Source organism: Heterodontus francisci, chromosome 14 (genome assembly GCF_036365525.1).
Source record: "Heterodontus francisci isolate sHetFra1 chromosome 14, sHetFra1.hap1, whole genome shotgun sequence".
NCBI classification, from domain to species: Eukaryota; Metazoa; Chordata; class Chondrichthyes; order Heterodontiformes; family Heterodontidae; genus Heterodontus; species Heterodontus francisci.
This window is the reverse complement of record NC_090384.1, coordinates 12,840,320-12,860,494: the sequence shown is the minus strand read 5'-3', so window position 1 is coordinate 12,860,494 and position 20,175 is coordinate 12,840,320. Positions and strand designations below refer to the sequence as shown.

Sequence of the window (20,175 nt, the reverse complement as noted above, 5' to 3'; positions counted from 1 at the left end):
TCAAGAAGCTCGACATCATCCAGGTCAAAGCAGTCTGCTTGATTGGCACCCCATTCATAAACATTCACTGCCTCCACCAGTGTGTACCATCTACAAGTTGCACTGCAACAATGCACCAAGGCTCCTTAGACAGCACCTTCCAAACCTGTGACCTGTACCACATCGAAGGACAACGGCAGCAAATGCATGGGAACATCACCACCTGCAAGTTCCCCTCCAAGTCACACACCATCCTGACTTGGAACTATATCGCCGTTCATTCACTGTCGCTGGGTCAAAATCCTGGAACTCCCTTCCTAACAGCACTGTGGGTCTATCTACCCCACATGGACTGCAGCAGTTCAAGAAGGCAGCTCACCACCACCTTCTCAAGGGCAATTAGGGATGGGCAATAAATGCTGGCCTAGCCAGCGATGCCCACATCCCATGAATGAATAAAAAACTCTTGATTGAATCAGGGTTGGTCCCCCGGCTTGATGGTAATGGTAGAATAAGGAATGAAAGATTGATGGGGGTAGATGGGAGTGTGGAATTCAAGACAGAAACAGATCAGTCATGATCTTTTTGAATGGCAGAGAAGGCTCGACGGGCTGAATGGCCTACTTCTGCTCCTAATTTGTATGGTCGTATATGCCGGGCCACGAGGTTACAAGTTATGGCTAAATACAATTCTGTTGCTGATAATGGTCCACAGCTCCTCATGGATGCTCAGTTTTGAGTTGCGACATCTGTTCAAAATCTATCCTATTTAGCACAGTGGTAGTGCCTCACAAGATAGTGGACACCCTCAATGTGAAGACGGTACGTCATCTCCACAAGAACTGTGCGGTGGTCACTCCTACCAATACTGTCATGGACAAATGCATCTACGACAGGTAGATTGGTGAGGACGAAGTCAAGTAGGTTTTTCCCTCTTGTTGGTTCCCTCACCGTCTGCCACAGAACCAGTCTAGCAGTTATGTCCTTTAGGACTCGGTCCGTAGTGGTGCTACTGAGCCACTCTTGGTGATGGACATTTAAGTCCCCCACCCAGAGCACGTTCTGTGCCCTTTCTACCCTCAGTTATTCTTCCAACTGGTGTTCAGCATGCAGGAGTGGCGGGGGGGTGGGGGGGGAGAGGGGCGAAGCAGTATGTGGTAATCAGCAGGAGGTTTCCTCGCCCATGTTTGCTTTGATGCCATGTGACTTCATGGGGTCCACAGTCAATGTTAAGGACTCCCAGAGCAACTTCCTCCTGACTGAATACCATTGTGCCGTCACCTCTGCTGAGTCTGTCCTGCCAGTGGAACAGGACATACCCGGAATGGTGATGGTGTTGTCTGGGACATTGTCTATAAGGTACTATTCAATGAGTATGACTATGTCAGGCTGTGTTTGACACAAACCCCAGGACGTTAGTAAGAAGGTCTGTGTAGGGGCGAGAGGGCTGGGTTTGCCATTGTCGTTTCCAGTGCCTAGGTTGATGCCGGGTGGCCCGTCGAGTTTCATTCCGTTTCTTAGGCTGCACAGTGGGAGGGGCAGTCCTGGGGCAGCGCTGCACAGTGGGAGGGGCAGTACGGGGGCAGCGCTGCACAGTGGGGGGGGGCAGCGCTGCACAGTGGGAGGGGCAGTCCAGAGGCAGCGCTGCACAGTGGGAGGGGCAGTACGGGGGCAGCGCTGCACAGTAGGGGGGGGGCAGTACGGGGGCAGCGCTGCACAGTGGGGGGGGCAGCGCTGCACAGTGGGAGGGGCGGTCCTGGGGCAGCGCTGCACAGTGGGAGGGGCAGTACGGGGGCAGCGCTGCACAGTGGGAGGGGCAGTCCTGAGGCAGCGCTGCACAGTGGGAGGGGCAGTCCTGGGGCAGTGCTGCACAGTGGGAGGGGCAGTACGGGGGCAGCGCTGCACAGTGGGAGGGGCAGTACGGGGGCAGCGCTGCACAGTGGGAGGGGCAGTACGGGGGCAGCGCTGCACAGTGGGAGGGGCAGTACGGGGGCAGCGCTGCACAGTGGGAGGGGCAGTACGGGGGCAGCGCTGCACAGCGGGAGGGGCAGTACGGGGGCAGCGCTGCACAGCGGGAGGGGCAGTACGGGGGCAACCCTGCACAGTGGGAGGGGCAGTACGGGGGCAGCCCTGGGGCAGTGCTGCACAGTGGTAGGGGCAGTCCTGCACAGTGGGAGGGGCAATCCTGGGGCAGCGCTGCACAGTGGGAGGGGCAGTCCTGGGGCAGCGCTGCACAGTGGGAGGGGCAGTCCTGGGGCAGCGCTGCACAGTGGGAGGGGCAGTACCGAGGAAGCGCTGCACAGTGGGAGGGGCAGTACGGGGGCAGCGCTGCACAGTGGGAGGGGCAGTACGGGGGCAGCGCTGCACAGTGGGAGGGGCAGTACGGGGGCAGCGCTGCACAGTGGGAGGGGCAGTACTGAGGCAGCGCTGCACAGTGGGAGGGGCAGTACTGAGGCAGCGCTGCACAGTGGGAGGGGCAGTACGGGGGCAGCGCTGCACAGTGGGAGGGGCAGTACGGGGGCAGCGCTGCACAGTGGGAGGGGCAGTACGGGGGCAGCGCTGCACAGTGGGAGGGGCAGTACGGGGGCAGCGCTGCACAGTGGGAGGGGCAGTACGGGGGCAGCGCTGCACAGTGGGAGGGGCAGTACGGGGGCAGCGCTGCACAGTGGGAGGGGCAGTACGGGGGCAGCGCTGCACAGTGGGAGGGGCAGTACGGGGGCAGCGCTGCACAGTGGGAGGGGCAGTACGGGGGCAGCGCTGCACAGTGGGAGGGGCAGTACGGGGGCAGCGCTGCACAGTGGGAGGGGCAGTACGGGGGCAGCGCTGCACAGTGGGAGGGGCAGTACGGGGGCAGCGCTGCACAGTGGGAGGGGCAGTACGGGGGCAGCGCTGCACAGTGGGAGGGGCAGTACGGGGGCAGCGCTGCACAGTGGGAGGGGCGGTACGGGGGCAGCGCTGCACAGTGGGGGGGGCAGTACGGGGGCAGCGCTGCACAGTGGGAGGGGCAGTACGGGGGCAGCGCTGCACAGTGGGAGGGGCAGTACGGGGGCAGCGCTGCACAGTGGGAGGGGCAGTACGGGGGCAGCACTGCACAGTGGGAGGGGCAGTACGGGGGCAGCACTGCACAGTGGGAGGGGCAGTCCAGAGGCAGCGCTGCACAGTGGGAGGGGCAGTACGGGGGCAGCGCTGCACAGTGGGGGGGGGGGGGCAGTACGGGGGCAGCGCTGCACAGTGGGGGGGGCAGCGCTGCACAGTGGGAGGGGCGGTCCTGGGGCAGCGCTGCACAGTGGGAGGGGCAGTACGGGGGCAGCGCTGCACAGTGGGAGGGGCAGTCCTGAGGCAGCGCTGCACAGTGGGAGGGGCAGTCCTGAGGCAGCGCTGCACAGTGGGAGGGGCAGTCCTGGGGCAGTGCTGCACAGTGGGAGGGGCAGTACGGGGGCAGCGCTGCACAGTGGGAGGGGCAGTACGGGGGCAGCGCTGCACAGTGGGAGGGGCAGTACGGGGGCAGCGCTGCACAGTGGGAGGGGCAGTACGGGGGCAGCGCTGCACAGTGGGAGGGGCAGTCCTGGGGCAGTCCTGCACAGTGGGAGGGGCAATCCTGGGGCAGCGCTGCACAGTGGGAGGGGCAGTCCTGGGGCAGCGCTGCACAGTGGGAGGGGCAGTACTGAGGAAGCGCTGCACAGTGGGAGGGGCAGTACCGAGGAAGCGCTGCACAGTGGGAGGGGCAGTCCTGGGGCAGTGCTGCACAGTGGGAGGGGCAGTACCGAGGAAGCGCTGTACTGTTGGATGTGCTATCTTTTGAATGGATGTAATAGATCCTGTAGCACGACTGGAAGATATGGGAAGTTCTCCTTGGTGTCCTGGCTAACATATCTCCCTTAACAAATATGGCTGACACAGATTGTTAGGCGATTGATCACGTTGCTATTTGTGGGACTTTGTTTTGTGCAGATTGACTGCCACCACTAACAACAGTTACTACACTTCACTTGCACTTGATTGACTGTAAAGCACTTTGGGACACTGTGATGTCATGAAAAACCACTGCATAAACTCATGTTCTTTCTCTTAACTGGAGAGTTATGCAATCTGAAAGAGCAGCCATTTAATATTTCATATTGATGCACTAATGATCCACCTCCTAATATCATGTGGAAGGTAAAGTCCAGGCTGTTTTCAAACAAGCTGTGAACAGATGGCTGACTAAAGGCACTGCTGAATTTGCTAACAGTATCTGTGGTGACTGAGCTCCAGAAGGCGATGTGTGGGAGTTCGACTGCATCTGGCATACAACCTGCAGTAGCATTGGGCTTGTCCTCGAATTTTGAGCCTTTGGCAAAAGTCTGGTGCATGAATGGCGTCGTGTGTCCTTCCTGAATGATACTGCAGAGGCTGATATATGGAGCACACCATCCCAGCTGTTAACAACACACCACAAGCAGAGAGGTGCCTTGCTTTGAATGATTCTCTTCTGAAGACATTGACTCTTAATTTGGGTACAGCTCTGCAGGGCTGATGCCCAGCTGGCAGAGACTGGCAGTCCTTCCCTCCCTCCCTACTTCAGTTGGTTGTGTGTGGAGTTGACCAGAGGGGATAGAATCACAGCCAAGACTGATCTTGTTAACGCCCTTGCCCAGTATGCAGAGATCTGCCTGGCACATTGCTTTTGTCAGCTTGAGTGTAGGGAACTTGTGGACATCCATAACGCTCTGTGTTTGGGAGTTTTGGGGAGGTGGTGGCATGGTGGAAATGTCACTGGACTAGGCAATGCTCTGGGGCATAGGTTCAAATCCCACCACAGCAGATGGTGAAATTTGAATTCAATTAATAAATCTGGAATTAAAAGCTAGTCTAATGGTGACCATGAAACCATTGTCGGTTGTTGTAAAAACCCATCTGGTTCACTAATGTCCTTTAGAGAAGGAAATCTGCTGTTCTTACCTGGTCTGGCCTACATGTGATTCCAGACCCACAGCGATGTGGTTGACTCTTAACTGCCCTCTGAAATAGCCACGCAAGCCACCCAGTTGTATTAAACCGCACAGGACTGCTGCTCCGACAGTACAACACTCTCTCACTACTGGCCCTCCCAATACTGCCTTTCCGACAGTGCAGCACTCCCTCAGTAATGACCCTCCGACAGTGCAGCACTCCCTCAGTACTGACCCTCCGACAGTGCTGCACTCCCTCAGTACTGACCCTCCGACAGTGCAGCACTCTCTCAGTATTGACCCTCAGACAGTGCAGCACTCCCTCAGTACTGACCCTCCGACAGTGCAGCACTCCCTCAGTACTGACCCTCCGACAGTGCACCCCTCCCTCAGTACTGAACGCCCTCATTACTGACCCTCCGACAGTGCAGCACTCCCTCATTACTGACCCTCCGACAGTGCTGCACTCCCTCAGTACTGACCCTCCGACAGTGCTGCACTCCCTCAGTACTGACCCTCCGACAGTGCTGCACTCCCTCAGTACTGACCCTCCGACAGTGCTGCACTCCCTCAGTACTGACCCTCCGACAGTGCTGCACTCCCTCAGTACTGACCCTCCGACAGTGCTGCACTCCCTCAGTACTGACCCTCCGACAGTGCTGCACTCCCTCAGTACTGACCCTCCGACAGTGCTGCACTCCCTCAGTACTGACCCTCCGACAGTGCTGCACTCCCTCAGTACTGACCCTCCGACAGTGCTGCACTCCCTCAGTACTGACCCTCCGACAGTGCTGCACTCCCTCAGTACTGACCCTCCGACAGTGCTGCACTCCCTCAGTACTGACCCTCCGACAGTGCTGCACTCCCTCAGTACTGACCCTCCGACAGTGCTGCACTCCCTCAGTACTGACCCTCCGACAGTGCTGCACTCCCTCAGTACTGACCCTCCGACAGTGCTGCACTCCCTCAGTACTGACCCTCCGACAGTGCTGCACTCCCTCAGTACTGACCCTCCGACAGTGCTGCACTCCCTCAGTACTGACCCTCCGACAGTGCTGCACTCCCTCAGTACTGACCCTCCGACAGTGCTGCACTCCCTCAGTACTGACCCTCCGACAGTGCTGCACTCCCTCAGTACTGACCCTCCGACAGTGCTGCACTCCCTCAGTACTGACCCTCCGACAGTGCTGCACTCCCTCAGTGCATCACTTCAAGTGTTAGCCTGGATTAGGTGCTCAGGTCTCATTGTATAACTTGACCTTGGAGCTCAGAGGAGAAAGTAATACCACTGAGCCACAACTGACAGCTTAAAAATAACCATGCCTTCCATTATGATGGGGTGTATTACAATTATTCATGCAAGATGCCCACCAAAGTAACGGCCTAAACCTGCTCTGTACTCAGTTCCCTATGCCCAGTGTCCAACTGCAGTATCTGCTGGCTTGTACAACTTGAATAAATTGCTCTTGGAGAAGCATTGATTATTTTGTAAAGATCCCAGATCTCATCGCCCAAACACAAGCTCAAGGAGGGCCAGGTGGAGGCTTGGTGTAGGGCAAAGAGGACAAGTCATGCCTCGAGATCACAAACATGCGAGAAATATTTTGATCAGCAGTGGTAAAGGTGCAGGAGGGTGTGGGTGAGGCAAGAGTGCAGGCTGTCGGTGAGGAGGAGGCTGAGGCAAGGGTGCAGGCTGTCGGAGGTGAGGGTGAGGCAACGGCACAGACTGTCAAGGGTGGGGGTGAGGCAAGGACGGAGGCTGTCGAGCATGAGGGTGAGGCAAGGGCGCAGGCTGTCGATGGTGACGGTGAAGCAAGGGCGCTGACGGGTGAGGCAAGGGCGCAGGCTGTCGAGGATGAGGTACGAGTGCAGGCTGTCGGGGGCAAGGGTGAGGTGAGGCCGCAGGCTGTCGGGGGTGAGTGTGAGGTGAGGCCGCAGGCTTTCGGGGGGGGGGGGGGGGGGGGGGGGGGAGTGTGAGCTGAGGCCGCAGGCTGTCGGGGGTGAGTGTGAGGTGAGGCCGCAGGCTGCCGAGGGTGAGGCTGAGGCAAGGGTGCAGGCTGTCGAAGGTGAGGGTGAGGCAACGGCGCAGACTGTCAAGGGTGACGGTGAAGCAAGGGCGCAGACAGGTGAGGGTGAGGCAAGGGCGCAGGCTGTCTAGGGTGGGGGTGAGGCAAGGGCGCAGGCTGTCTAGGGTGGGGGTGAGGCAAGGGCGCAGGCTGTCGAGGGTGGGAGAGAGGTAAGGGCGCAGGCTGTCGAGGGTGGGGGTGAGGTAAGGACGGAGGCTGTCGAGGGTGAGGTAAGGGCGCAGGCTGTCGAGGGTGAGGATGAGGCAAAGGTGCAGGCTGTCGAGGGTGAGGGCGAGGATGAGGTAAGGGTGCAGGCTGCCGAGGGTGAGGTAAGGGCGCAGGCTGTCGGGGGTGAGTGTGAGGTGAGGCCGCAGGCTTTCGGGGGGGAGGGGGGGGGGGGGGAGTGTGAGCTGAGGCCGCAGGCTGTCGGAGGTGAGTGTGAGGTGAGGCCGCAGGCTGCCGAGGGTGAGGCTGAGGCAAGGGTGCAGGCTGTCGAAGGTGAGGGTGAGGCAACGGCGCAGACTGTCAAGGGTGACGGTGAAGCAAGGGCGCAGACAGGTGAGGGTGAGGCAAGGGCGCAGGCTGTCTAGGGTGGGGGTGAGGCAAGGGCGCAGGCTGTCTAGGGTGGGGGTGAGGCAAGGGCGCAGGCTGTCGAGGGTGGGAGAGAGGTAAGGGCGCAGGCTGTCGAGGGTGGGGGTGAGGTAAGGACGGAGGCTGTTGAGGGTGAGGTAAGGGCGCAGGCTGTCGAGGGTGAGGATGAGGTAAGGGCGCAGGCTGTCGAGGGTGAGGATGAGGCAAAGGTGCAGGCTGTCGAGGGTGAGGGCGAGGATGAGGTAAGGGTGCAGGCTGCCGAGGGTGAGGTAAGGGCGCAGGCTGCCGAGGGTGAGGGTGAGGTCAGGGTGCAGGCTGTCGAGGGTGAGGATGAGGTGAAGGTGAGGTAAGGGTACAGGCTGTTGAGGGTGAAGCAAGGGCGCAGACTGTCGAGGGTGAAGCAAGGACGCAGACTGTCGAGGGTGAGGGAGAGGCATGGGCGCAGGCTGTCGAGGGTGAGGGTGAGGTCTGGGCGCAGGCTGTCGAGGGTGAGGGTGAGGTCTGGGTGCAGGCTGTCAAGGGTGAGGGTGAGGTCTGGGTGCAGGCTGTCAAGGGTGAGGGTGAGGTCTGGGCGCAGGCTGTCAAGGGTGAGGGTGAGGTCTGGGCGCAGGCTGTCAAGGGTGAGGGTGAGGTCTGGGCGCAGGCTGTCAAGGGTGAGGGTGAGGTCAGGGTGCAGGCTGTCAAGGGTGAGGGAGACTGTCGAGGGTGACGATGAAGCAACAGTGCAGGCTGTCGACGGTGAGGGTGAGGCATGGGCGCAGGCTGTCGAAGGTGAGGATGAGGTGAAGGTGAGGTAAGGGTGCAGGATGTCGAGGGCGAGGATGAGGTGAAGGTGAGGTAAGGGTGCAGGCTGTCGAGTGTGAGGTAAGGGTGCAGGCTGTCGAGGGTGAGGCAAGGGTGCAGGCTGTCGAGGGTGAGGCAAGGGTGCAGGCTGTCGAGGGTGAGGATGAGGTAAGGGTGCAGGTTGTCGAGGGTGAGAGTGAGGTAAGGGCGCAGGCTGTCGAGGGTGAGGTAAGGGCGCAGGCTGTCGAGGGTGAGGTAAGGGCGCAGGCTGTCGAGGGTGAGGGTGAGGTAAGGGTGCAGGCTGTCGAGGGTGAGGGTGAGGTAAGGGTGCAGGCTTTCGAGGGTGAGGCAAGGGCGCAGGCTGTCAAGGATGAGGGTGAGGTCAGGGTGCAGGCTGTCGAGGGCGAGGATGAGGTAAAGGTGCAGGCTGTCGAGGGTGAGGGTGAGGTAAGGGCGCAGGCTGTCGAGGGTGAGGGTGAGGTAAGGGCGCAGGCTGTCGAGGGTGAGGGTGAGGTAAGGGCGCAGGCTGTCGAGGGTGATGGTGAGGTAAGGGCGCAGGATGTCGAGGTTGAGGCTCTGACAACCAGTAAAATGAAGCTGAAGCTCAGCTGCAGGTCAAACTCAGCCCTGAGACTCACGCCCTGAGCAGACAAATGGAGAAGGGAATGTAATCAGCAAGCTGTGGTGTGATATTTGTGGGCAGGAGCCTCTTTCAATGCCTCCCATCTCCTCGTCAGAAAGACACTCTGCAGAGAGGTGCTTCAACTGGATTAACATACCCCTGCATCCTTTCCTCATCCCAATGGGAATTGCATACATATAGTTCCAGAAAACCAGTATACAGAAAACACTACTAAGAGCACATAAATAGTCCCCAACATCTCCCTTGGGTTTTAAACACTTCCTCAAACCCACTTGGGCTTCCAGTGTGTCTAGACTTTTTGAAGCAGTATGCAGTGATCCATCTTCAAACTGTGCTGAATGCCGAAGGTCACAACAGGCTGCTGACAGTACACAACGATGCATCAACCGACTGCAAGTCCAGCCCTCAACTACATCTCATACCTCGTCCCTTTCGCTTTGACCCAACAATGCTCTCTAAGCCGATTCCTCCAGCACAGGCTGGCTTTGCTGCCAACCTTTAAACCACTCCCACTCATGATTACAAGCTTCACTTTCCTGCACAAACATGCCACTCAAAGGGCTGCTTACACAAGCAGACTGCAATCACACCCTGAGCAGAAGTGGCTGTTGTCAAACCTGATCCTTTCTCCCAACCAAACCTCATTCTACCTGCCCAACTCATAATTCACTTCACTCTCCAAACGCTTCCAACAGCAGGTTTCGAAGCACCGCCCTCGATCGCTCCTAAGAGATCAACAAACCTTGAATATTCTGCGCGACACCACATGCAAGGAAATGACAATGTTGTATTTCCCTAGTATTGTCCAAGTGACAGAGGATATTGTAATATTAGAAGGACAGTGCTGCATTTCCCCAGCATTGTCCAAGTGACTGAGGATATTGTAATATTAGAAGGACAGTGCTGCATTTCCCCAGTATTGTCCAAGTGACTGAGCATATTGTAATATTAGAAGGACAGTGCTGCATTTCCCCAGTATTGTCCCAGTGACTGAGGATATTGTAATATTAGAAGGACAGTGCTGCATTTCCCCAGTATTGTCCAAGTGACTGAGGATATTGTAATATTAGAAGGACAGTGCTGCATTTCCCCAGCATTGTCCAAGTGACTGAGGATATTGTAATATTAGAAGGACAGTGCTGTAATTCCCCAGTATTGTCCAAGTGACTGAGCATATTGTAATATTAGAAGGACAGTGCTGCATTTCCCCAGTATTGTCCCAGTGACTGAGGATATTGTAATATTAGAAGAACAGTGCTGCATTTCCCCAGTATTGTCCCAGTGACTGAGGATATTGTAATATTAGGACAGTGCTGCATTTCCCCAGTATTGTCCAAGTGACTGAGGATATTGTAATATTGGAAGGACAGTGCTGCATTTCCCCAGTATTGTCCAAGTGACTGAGCATATTGTAATATTAGAAGGACAGTGCTGCATTTCCCCAGTATTGTCCAAGTGACTGAGGATATTGTAATATTAGAAGGACAGTGCTGCATTTCCCCAGTATTGTCCAAGTGACTGAGGATATTGTAATATTGGAAGGACAGTGCTGCATTTCCCCAGTACTGTCCCAGTGACTGAGGATATTGTAATATTGGAAGGACAGTGCTGCATTTCCCCAGTATTGTCCAAGTGACTGAGCATATTGTAATATTGGAAGGACAGTGCTGCATTTCCCCAGTACTGTCCCAGTGACTGAGGATATTGTAATATTGGAAGGGCAGTGCTGCATTTCCCCAGTATTGTCCAAGTGACTGAGCATATTGTAATATTAGAAGGACAGTGCTGCATTTCCCCAGTATTGTCCAAGTGACTGAGCATATTGTAATATTAGAAGGACAGTGCTGCATTTCCCCAGTATTGTCCAAGTGACTGAGCATATTGTAATATTAGAAGGACAGTGCTGCATTTCCCCAGTATTGTCCCAGTGACTGAGGATATTGTAATATTAGAAGAACAGTGCTGCATTTCCCCAGTATTGTCCCAGTGACTGAGGATATTGTAATATTAGGACAGTGCTGCATTTCCCCAGTATTGTCCAAGTGACTGAGGATATTGTAATATTAGAAGGACAGTGCTGCATTTCCCCAGTATTGTCCAAGTGACTGAGGAAATTGTAATATTAGAAGGACAGTGCTGCATTTCCCCAGTATTGTCCAAGTGACTGAGGATATTGTAATATTAGAAGGACAGTGCTGCATTTCCCCAGTATTGTCCAAGTGACTGAGGAAATTGTAATATTAGAAGGACAGTGCTGCATTTCCCCAGTATTGTCCAAGTGACTGAGGAAATTGTAACATTAGAAGGACAGTGTTGCATTTCCCCAGCATTGTCCCAGTGACTGAGGATATTGTAACATTAGAAGGACAGTGCTGCATTTCCCCAGTATTGTCCCAGTGACTGAGGATATTGTAATATTAGAAGGACAGTGCTGCATTTCCCCAGTATTGTCCAAGTGACTGAGGATATTGTAATATTAGAAGGACAGTGCTGCATTTCCCCAGTATTGTCCCAGTGACTGAGGATATTGTAATATTAGAAGGACAGTGCTGCATTTCCCCAGTATTGTCCCAGTGACTGAGCATATTGTAATATTAGAAGGACAGTGCTGCATTTCCCCAGTATTGACCCAGTGACTGAGGATATTGTAATGTTAGAAGGCCAGTGCTGCATTTCCCCAGTATTGTCCAAGTGACTGAGGATATTGTAATGTTAGAAGGACAGTGCTGCATTTCCCCAGTACTGTCCCAGTGACTGAGGATATTGTAATATTGGAAGGACAGTGCTGCATTTCCCCAGTATTGTCCAAGTGACTGAGCATATTGTAATATTAGAAGGACAGTGCTGCATTTCCCCAGTATTGTCCAAGTGACTGAGGATATTGTAATATTAGAAGGACAGTGCTGCATTTCCCCAGTATTGTCCAAGTGACTGAGGATATTGTAATATTGGAAGGACAGTGCTGCATTTCCCCAGTACTGTCCCAGTGACTGAGGATATTGTAATATTGGAAGGACAGTGCTGCATTTCCCCAGTATTGTCCAAGTGACTGAGCATATTGTAATATTGGAAGGACAGTGCTGCATTTCCCCAGTACTGTCCCAGTGACTGAGGATATTGTAATATTGGAAGGGCAGTGCTGCATTTCCCCAGTATTGTCCAAGTGACTGAGCATATTGTAATATTAGAAGGACAGTGCTGCATTTCCCCAGTATTGTCCAAGTGACTGAGCATATTGTAATATTAGAAGGACAGTGCTGCATTACCTCACTGACTGTGGTGGATTGTAATATTTAAAAGGACAGTCACACCCACCAGTGGTCAGTGTAGACTATTACTCAACACTCCACTGAGACACATGGCACAGTGCAGTCCGTGTTAACTCCATTGAAAGTCATGTGCTAGCAGAGTGAGCAGAGTTATTGAAGAGTAAGGATGCCCACCAGTCTACACCAGGAGACAGCTAAATTTAGCACATGCAACCGCTCTCTCACATATTGAGCTTCTTACCCCAGTGTTATTACATGGTCATGGTGCAAAATGCCATCACATTTCCAAACACTTCCCCACCTGCCAAGCCCAAGTCATAGTAACCTGCCCAGATGTCTAAGAAAACCACAACACTGCACTGGGAATCATGCAGTTTACCAGGGCTACCTCTCCTCTATAATCCCAGACTGGCTCAGCATGGTTCAGTGGTACCACTCTCCTCCGAGTCAAAAGGGTGAAGGTTTAAGTTCCACTTCAGAGAATTAAGACTATAATGTAAGCTTCTGCAGTACTGTGGCATCAGTACCGAGGGAGCGCCGCACCCTCGGAGGGGCAGCACCGAGGGAGCGCCGCACCCTCGGAGGGGCAGCACCGAGGGAGCGCCGCACCCTCGGAGGGGCAGCACCGAGGGAGCGCCGCACCCTCGGAGGGGCAGCACCGAGGGAACGCCGCACCCTCGGAGGGGCAGCACCGAGGGAACGCCGCACCCTCGGAGGGGCAGCACCGAGGGAACGCCGCACCCTCGGAGGGGCAGCACCGAGGGAACGCCGCACCCTCGGAGGGGCAGCACCGAGGGAACGCCGCACCCTCGGAGGGGCAGCACCGAGGGAACGCCGCACCCTCGGAGGGGCAGCACCGAGGGAACGCCGCACTCTCGGAGGGGCAGCACCGAGGGAACGCCGCACTCTCGGAGGGGCAGCACCGAGGGAACGCCGCACTCTCGGAGGGGCAGTACCGAGGGAACGCCGCACCCTCGGAGGGGCAGTACCGAGGGAACGCCGCACCCTCGGAGGGGCAGCACCGAGGGAACGCCACACCCTCGGAGGGGCAGCACCGAGGGAACGCCACACCCTCGGAGGGGCAGCACCGAGGGAACGCCGCACCCTCGGAGGGGCAGCACCGAGGGAACGCCGCACCCTCGGAGGGGCAGCACCGAGGGAACGCCGCACCCTCGGAGCGGTCCTCTTTCAGATGAGACATTAAACCGAGGCCCTGTCTGCCCTTCAGATAGATGTATAAGATCCCATGGCACTATTTCAAAGAGAAGCAGGGATGTTTACCCGGTGCCCTAGCCAATATTTATCGCTCAACCAACATCATTAAAATAGATGATTTGGTCATTATCACATTGCTATTTGTGGTAGCTTGCTGTGTGCATACTGGCAGCCATATTTCTTACCTTAAATAGTGACTACAGTTCAACAGGTATCGCTGGCTTTAAAGTGCTTTGGGACATCCTGCGTTAATGAAAGCTGCTACGGAAATGCAATTTTTCTTTGTACACAGACAAGGAATATGTGTGATGCAGGTCAAAGTCAGCATGGTCACTTTGCAGCAATGCGCTGACACATAGCACAGTGAATCACTCGATCCCACTCTCCAATCTTGGGATGCAGCATCAGTCATGGTCTAAATTCTGCTGATAAACAGAGGCTGAGTTCTGCAAGTGCTCGGGTAGAGCTGGGAAAATGCTGTGTCCAAGACACCCACAGGTAAAGTGATAGAAAAAAAGCCTCAAGTAAAACTAAAACTTCTGCATCACAAAGCAAAGCACATTAGTCAGAGAGAGAGAGAATCAGAAAACGCAGACTTCGACAAAAGGTTTTTTTTTTAAAGAGAATGCAAACACCAGATCATGTCTGGATATTAACAGAGACGTGCAGAAACAGGGGGCAGGCACGCCCACTGCCACACTGGGCAACACACACTTCCTTCACTGAGGATGAGCAGTAACTGAGTGGTCACAGTTTTCTCCCCATAGGTTAAAAATAGCCCCGGATCTCTGCGGGGAGATTGGCACATTGTCTAACTCTGTTGTCACTGTGCGCAGTGCCACAAACCTCACCAACACCAACTCCCCTACGCCATACATGATGTCCTCACCCTCCACCAACGCACGCGCACACAGCCCCCGCCCCACACAATACCCCACCAGCCCTGTAATGCCCCACAATATGCACCCAGCAGTTCTGCGACACACACACACCCTCCCCAAAACATTCCGACCATGCTTCAAATGTGTACACCAGCCTCCTACCACCCCAAAACATGCCCATGTCAGCCCCATCCAGGTCCCACTGGAATGTTAGTGGCCTGGTGGCTAGCGTACTCTTAATCCTCTCCCTCCACTAATCTCAAACTTTACATCGTTTTCCTTTTGGCTGCTCAGCTCTCTCTCTCTCCTCTTTTCTCAGTGGACTCAGAGGGCTGCACAACTCCCAATGGGACAAATAGTCAATTACATCCCCCTGACGTGGGCCTGAACCTATAGGCAATGTCTTATGTAAACCTGTCTCACTTGGAAAGACTCAAACCACAGTATAGTTTCATATAGTTGTTACCTCATCATTATTATAGACTCTACAGCACAGAAACAAGCCATTCAGCCCATCTATCCACTCGAGTCTCCTTTCCATCCTACTTCATCAAGCCCCATCAGCACATTATCTACCAGCCTTGCTGACAAATACTATATACCGCCGCCCTTCATCCACCTTGTCCCTTAACCAAAGCATCGGAGACTGCTGCCAGTTTCTGATACCTAGAAGATGTTCCCAGCTCTCAAATACTCTCGAGTCATCGCTCAAATTAGATTAGATTAGATTAGAGATACAGCACTGAAACAGGCCCTTCGGCCCACCGAGTCTGTGCCGAACATCAACCACCCATTTATACTAATCCTACACTAATCCCATATTCCTACCAAACATCCCCACCTGTCACTATATTTCCCTACCACCTACCTATACTAGTGACAATTTATAAAGGCCAATTTACCTATCAACCTGCAAGTCTTTTGGCTTGTGGGAGGAAACCGGAGCACCCGGAGAAAACCCACGCAGACCCAGGGAGAACTTGCAAACTCCACACAGGCAGTACCCGGAATCGAACCCGGGCCCCTGGAGCTGTGAGGCTGCGGTGCTAACCACTGCGCCACTGTGCCGCCCAAGGCTGTTCTGGCTGATAGAACGGCTGCAAGATGTGATGAATACACAGCTCAATGACACAACTGAAAGATATCCTCCTGTAACACAACACATGCAGTGATCACTGGAGCACAGCAACTCATTGCCTTGCCTCTAATCTTGACATACCGTGTACCAGAACCTTTTAAATATAATTAAGGCACTAATGGTTAGTTCGCGAGTCACAAACCAGCCAGCCTCCAAGACACCAGCACCTCAAGGCTCCAAGTTGACCCCTCGCCTATCATTCTCCCTCCTTTGCCTGAAGGGTACACTTCCACATGGTGTGGAGAGCAAGTGGTCCACCAATACCACACACCCTGTAGTCAGTCTTCATACACAAGGGAAGGGGATATTCAACCATGGAGGGCATCACAGCCTAACCCATATTGACTTTCCAGCTTTGGGAGGGGGGGGGGTGGGTGCGGGTGGTGGTGCTCATTAGTAACGGCCCCAAGCTGACCATTCCATCATTCCCTCCTAACAAAGGGTACACTAACAAGATCTACTCCTTATCTTATCTTTGGAGGTTGAACATGAATTAGACATGGGTTGTACTTAAGCCTCATCAACACGTCTCTCACAGTTACATGCAGTGATGCATCCTCACTGATACCTAATCCCCTTGATAATTCTATGCACAATTTCAGATCTAAAGGAGTACATCAGCTCGAGACTCGAAAATGCACCTGACGGCAAACGGCACAACTGCAGATAACAACTTGCATTTATATAGCGTCTTTAATATAATGAAATGTCCCAAGACATTCCATGGTCTGACTGCAGTGGTTCTTCACAGAACTCTTCACTAGGCCAACAATTCGTTTACAAATCACAGCCTCCACAATACTGCTGGGAGACATGAATAGATCCCTTCGTGTGACCATCTGCTGACAGATCTCTAAATCCATTTACAACAAAAGCAGCTGATGCCTACATCAAGGGAGCAGGGAGAGAATTGTCTTAATCTCAAAACAGCAACTTACAGACTCCAACACAACAGAAACCAGAGACAAAAAATTAGGTCAGCTATTGTTCAGTTAACAGAACGCGCAACATTCACCATTAATAGCTGCGCCTGAGAGCACAAAACCTTCCAATATAAACACTGCAAAATGATAGGCGATGCTCCACATTCAGCACTGAAGCCTGACATTACTGGGGTATTGAAAGCCTGATATCTCTGGGGCACATAGTCCCCTCAAGCCGACAGTAACTACCACCTAAAGACACAGTGCCGGAGGGGCAGAATAGGGCCTCAGGAGAAATGGGGTGCCAAGATAGAATTTCGGCGATCTGGGGGAGGAATGATCTATCACACAAGGGGCCCAGGTTGGGGGTGGTGTCAGTAATCCCAGGAAGGGGCAGGCGTCAGTTAATGGGTGGCTCAGGGGCAGGGGGCTCAGCAGGAGGACACATGTGGGCGGTGTTAGTCACTGCAGGAGCTCAGTGGGGGGGGGCGTTCAGTCACCCCGGGGGCTTAGTAGTGGGGGTGCTGACAGTCAGCACGCCCAGATGCTCGTGGGGGGCGGGGTGCAGTCAGTCACCCCAATGGCTCAGTAGTGCGGATGCTGTCAGTCATCCCGAGGGCTCAGTGGTGGCGGGGGGGGGGGGGGGTCTGTCATCACCCGGGGGCTCAGTGGGGGGATGCTGTCAGTCACCCCGGGGGCTCAGTGAGGGGGTGCTGTCAGTCATCCCGGGGGTTCAGTGGGGGGGTGGGGGGTGTTGTCAGTCACCCCGGGGGCTCAGTGGGAGTTGCTGTCAGTCATCCCGGGGGCTCAGTGAAGGGGGGGGGGGGGCGGGGGAGTGTTGTCAGTCACCCCGGGGGCTCAGTGGGGGGATGCTGTCAGTCATCCCGGGGGCTCAGTGAAGTGGGGGGGTGTTGTCAGTCACCCCGGGGGCTCAGTGGGGGGATGCTGTCAGTCATCCCGGGGGCTCAGTGAAGGGGGGGGGGGGGGGGGGGGCGGGGGAGTGTTGTCAGTCACCCCGGGTGCTCAGTGGGGGGATGCTGTCAGTCATCCCGGGGGCTCAGTGAAGTGGGGGGGTGTTGTCAGTCACCCCGGGGGCTCAGTGGGGGGATGCTGTCAGTCATCCCGAGGGTTCAGTGAAGTGGGGGGGTGTTGTCAGTCACCCGAGGGTTCAGTGGGGGGGTGGGGGTGTTGTCAGTCACCCGGGGGCTCAGTGGGGGGATGCTGTCAGTCATCCCGAGGGTTCAGTGAAGTGGGGGGGTGTTGTCAGTCACCCCGGGGGCTCAGTGGGGGGGGGGGGGGGGGGGGGGTCGGAGATCAATGAACGAGAGGAGGAGGGGGAGGGGGGGAGGAGTGTTGGGGAAACCGCTGTCGGACTGGTCAGCCCTTCGCCCCGATTCTTCCCCGGGTCGGGCCTGTGCGGCTCCTCCCGTGACGGCATATCAGTCAGTAAACACCAGGCGGCCCCAGTACACAGGCCCCTATACCATACACACATCTGACCCGGCCGTGTCCTGTCAGGTCCTGTCCGATCCCCAGCCTCTCCCCGCCCCCAGACCAGGCCTGACCCTCATTCACTCACCTGCCGACCGATCCTGACGCTTCTCCGCCGAGACCACGCAGCCGCAGTATAACTTCCGCACACACCCACAGTGCGCCTGCGCGCTCTGCCCGCTCCGCCTCCTCCACAGTGCGCCTGCGCCCTTCGCTCGCTAATACGCATGCGCATAATTCTGTCCTGCTCTGTCACTTCTTATTCTGCATTGTCCTTTCCTCTTTTCCGGGTTCATTTGGTTTGCTGTTGTTATCCTTCGGGGTGGAGAGCAGGTTTGGTACTCAGGGAAATCCAAGACTGCAGTGAAGGTGGAAGTCCCAGCCCACAGAGGAAAAGAGACCATTCAGCCTGTCCCACCATTCAATTAGGTCAAAAGGACCTAAGCAATGCCTCTGGAACCTGCTCTGCCATTCAGCGAGATGATGAATTATCTCCCCCTGCTCTATCTCCATAGCATTTGATTTCTTTCCTGACCATCTATCAACCTCAGTCTTGAATATACTCATCAACTGAGCATTCAAGGTCTTCTGGGGTAGAGAATTCTAAAGATTCACAATCTCTGAGTGAAGAAATTTCTCCTCAATCAGTCCTAAATGGCCAACCCCTTAACCTGAGACTAGTTCGAGACTTTCCAAACAGGGGAAACAGCCTGGGTACATGTCAGGTGAACTTATCAAGTGAGAGCCAGGCCATATGCAATAAGTTGAAATGGGGCGTGAAGAGGAAAATCAGACTGACAAAGAAAGAATATGAAAATAGAATGGCAGTCAACATAAAAGGGAACCCATAGATCTTCCAGTGGCATGTAAATAATAAGCGAGTTGTAAGAGATGGAGTGGGGCCTATACGGGACAAAGAGGGCAGGGCAAAGCTAATATACTTAATGAGTACATTGTATCAGTGTTCACTGTGGAAAAAGATGCTGACAAAATATGAGTAAAAGCTGAGATGGCAGAGGCAATGAATTGTGTGAAAATTGATAGAAAGGCTGGCTATGCTTAGAGTGGGTAAGTCACCTGGTCCAGATGGCTTACATCCCAGGTTGCTCAAGGAAGTGGGGATGGAGACAGTGGAAGGGCTTGCCGTAATCCTCCAATCTTCCCTAGATATGGGGGAGGTGTCAGAAGATTGGAGAGTGGCAATTGTGACACCTTATTCAAGAATGGGTGTGAGGACTGCCCTAGCAATGACAGGCCAGTTAGCTTAACATCAGTGGTAGGTAAGGCTTTGGAAACAATACTCTAGGGAAAAGATCAATGGACACTTCGAGAGGTTCAAGTTAATTAAGGATAGCCAGCATGGATTTGTAAAAGGCAGATCATACTTCACTAACCTTATTGAATTTTTTGATAAAGTAACAGAGAAGATTGATGAAGGGAATGCAGTGGATGTTGTTTATATGGATTTTAAGAAAGCATTCGATAAAAGGCTGGTTAACAAAACTGAGGCTCATGGAATAGGAGAGTCAATGCCCAATTGGATTTTTTAAAAAATTGGCTTAAGGGCAGAAAACAGTGAGTCGTAGTAAATGGTTGCTTTTCAGACTGGAGGATGCTAGACAGTGGTGTTCCCCGTGAGTCTGTGCTGGGACCTCTGCATTCTTTGCAATATATGAATGGCTTGGATCGTGGAAAACAGAGTAGAATCTCAAAATTTGCTGACGACACCAAACTTGGAGGCGTGCCAAACAGTGAGGATGATATGAACCACCTTCAACTGGACATAAATTTATTTTTATTTTAGATTAAATTTAATACTGCCAAATGTGAGGTGATACATTTTGGCAGAAGGAATAGGGAGAGGCAATATATTCTTAACGGCACAGTTCTAAAGAGTGTGCAGGAACAGAGGGGCCCCAGGTATGCAGGTGCGTCGATCTTTGAAGGTGGCAGGACACATTGAGAGAGTGGTTAGTAAAGCATATGGTATCTTGGGCTTCATAAATAGAGCATTGAGTACAAAAGCAGGGAGGTTATGCTGAACTCTGGTCAGGCCCCAACTGGAGTATTGCGTCCAGTTCTGGTCACCACACTTTGGGAAGGATGTGAGGGTTCTTGGAATGGAGGATTTTAGTTACAAGGTTAGGTTAGAAAAGCTGGGTTTGTTCTCCTCAAAATAAAAGAGATTAAAAGGAGATTAGTAGCAGTGTTCAAGATTATGACAGGCTTAGATAAGTTAGACAAGGAAAAATTATTCTCATTAAC

The 20,175-nt window shown here is 54.0% G+C and overlaps 1 protein-coding gene across 1 annotated transcript in view; it reads right to left on the bottom strand.

Annotated features, from left to right (window-relative positions):
• Positions 1-18,039, bottom strand: part of madd (MAP-kinase activating death domain) — a 426,952-nt gene extending 408,913 nt beyond the window's left edge. The window contains exon 1 of the mRNA XM_068046784.1: positions 17,999-18,039. The gene's annotated coding sequence lies outside the window, so the exon portion shown is untranslated. The remainder of the gene's footprint in view (positions 1-17,998) is intronic.
• Between the last annotated feature and the right edge of the window lie 2,136 nt (positions 18,040-20,175).